This window comes from Capsicum annuum, chromosome 8 (genome assembly GCF_002878395.1).
Source record: "Capsicum annuum cultivar UCD-10X-F1 chromosome 8, UCD10Xv1.1, whole genome shotgun sequence".
NCBI lineage: Eukaryota > Viridiplantae > Streptophyta > Magnoliopsida > Solanales > Solanaceae > Capsicum > Capsicum annuum.
The window spans coordinates 26,458,520-26,461,294 of record NC_061118.1 but is presented as its reverse complement, the minus strand read 5'-3'; positions in this window follow the sequence as shown (position 1 = coordinate 26,461,294).

The following is a 2,775-nucleotide window of genomic DNA, read 5'->3' as shown; positions in this document are numbered from 1 at the left end:
GGTTCATTCACCCTGCTTAATCTATTCACCCCTTCATCTTCCTCTCCGCCCCTTTAAACCATTATTTTGATATCCCACCAATGACCAAAACTCGCTTTATGGCTAATCTCTCCAAAACCGTTCCGTACTTCCACTCTGATAATCAAGTCCTCATCTCTGAATCTTTTGATGAATCCTCATCCCACTCTAGGCAGTCAACTATCACAAAAAAATATTCTGCCCCAAGTCCCAATTCGTCAGTCAGGAAATCTCGCTCAACTCCTCTAAATCCTTTTTCTCTAGAAGACATGCATAAATTTTGGACCTGCTCACAAAGAGACAAGTTTACAGCCTTTAAAAGCCGCTCAGTGTTACTTGGTCGAGTAGCAAATCTCTATCAATTAAAGAAATCTCATTGTAATGTTAATTACTTTTTTAAAATTTCAAGACCTGGCACTGGTTTTCCGTCTCTATGAACTTAAAGTTTATGAGAATATTTTTTTAATGGCTTGAAATAAAGACAGTAGAGACCCGAAGGATTAAAAAATAATGCATTAATAAGGAATGATGGTCGTTGATATTACTGTGGAAGGCTAGGTCACTTTAAACAAAACTATCCAGAATTGAAAAGAAGATCATCTAGAAGAAATAAAAACTTTAGGGCTTGGAGTATGAAGATGAAGTTGAGGAAGAAATAGAAGCAGCCAACATGTACTTCATGGCAAAAGGAGAATCAAGTGAGGTAAGACCATACAACTTTCATAACTGTTAAATCTATGAATCAAATCTAGATATGATAACTGTTGAGCTTCAAAAAGTTATTGATGAATATAATAAAATTGCTCAAGAAAAGAAAAACTCAAGAGATCGATTTAAACAGAAACTTGAGGATGAATGAAGGAACTGTCAAGTTAAAATAGAAGCATTTCAAATCAAAATAGACTTAGAAGAACTTGAAGATGTAAAAATACAATTAGATAGCATTAGAAAATCACCTAGTCATAGTTTTGTACGATCAAATTCTTTTAAAACAAACTCAAGTTCCTCATCAAGAACGTTTGATTTAGACAAAACCTCTTCCTTTCAAGGACCTGTCTGCTATACCGGTGGACAGAAAGGGCATAAAGCACATAGGTGCAGGCAAAGGTCTATAGGTGTATGGATTAGGGGGACTAAAGGAGGTACCTCTAACCCTCAAGTAACCAATACCACTTGGGTACCTAAACAAATTTAATTTTCTTATTTTGTAGGAACACATCGTTAAAAGCTATAAAAAATTATGGGCCATCAATAGCAAATGTTCCAGACATATGACTGAATAAAGAAAAGTTTTTTTTCTCTAAAGAAAATAGAAGGAGGATCAGTCGAATTTGGTGATAAGGCTAAAGGAGATGTCAGCAGAGTCAGCTCAGTAAAGCTCAACTCCTCATGCAAACTCATTGAAGTGTATCTCACAGACAGACTCAAACATAACTTGCTTAGTATCAATCAGTTGTGTGATATAGGATTTGGAGTCCTCTTCAAAGCCGAAAGCTGCTCCATCAAACATGATAAAAGAAATATTTCTCTTATTAGTGAACGTGTTGATAATATTTATATTTTAAATAGTCCTAATTTTTCCACTTTAAGTTGCCTCACTGTGCAAACCAATGACTCTTGGTTATGGAATAAAAATCTTAGGCATTCCAATATGCATATCATTGAGAAACTCTTCAGACTTGAATTGGTGAAAGGTCTTCCAAAACTCAAGTTTAAGAAGGATCACATCTGTGATGCCTGTCAATTGGGTAAATAGACTCGAACATCATTCAAAGTTAAAGGCATTGTCATTACTACCAAACCCCTTCAAACAATCCACATGGATCTATTTGGCCCCAGCAAGACCTGAAGTATTGGTGGAAAAAGATATGTTTTGTTATTGTTGATGATTATTCTTATTTTACTTAGGTAATGTTTCTTGCTCATAAATATGAGGCTTTTCCAAACTTTAAGATCTTTTGTAGAAAAGTGCAAAGAGAAGTGGGACATTTTATCATCTATGTTCACAGTGATCATGGAGGAGTGTTAGAAAATAAAACTTTTGAGGAATACTGTGGTCAAAATGGGTAATCTCAAAACTTCTCATTACTTCAATCTCCTCAAATAAATGGTGTGGTGTGAAAGAATCGATATCTTCAGGAAACTATAAGAACCATGCTACTAGAACACAATTATCCAGATCACTTTTGCGTAGAGGCAGTAAGCATAGCTTGTCACATCATAAGCAGATGCCTTGTCAGACTAATTCTAAAAAAGACTCCTTATTAGATTTAGAGAGGAAAGAAGCCAAATATTAGCTACTTTCATCATTTTTTATGAAAAAGCTCCATCCATAATAATGGTAAGAGTAACTTAGGAAATTTTGATCCATGAAGTGACGAAGGTACTTTTTGTGAGTACTCTCCCACAAGTCGTGCCTATAGATAATATAATAAAAGGACTTTATGTGTTGAAGAATCTATAAATATTGTATTTGATAAAGCTAATCACCCATTTATGAGTTTGAGTATTGATGAAGAACAGGTAAATGATCTACAATCTGCAACCAATGTAAATACAACTTTAGAGTTGCCAAATGATGATCGACTATAACCCCTCCAAAGTCGACTCCCGCTATTGAAGTAGCCAAAACATTGTAAGAGAATGGAAAAACAATGCTATTTATATAATAGATTTATCATCAAAAATCTAGATTATAAGATGAAGACAAAAGCCTCTGAGAAAGCAAGTATCTGGTGCTCTTGTATCTCAAACCGA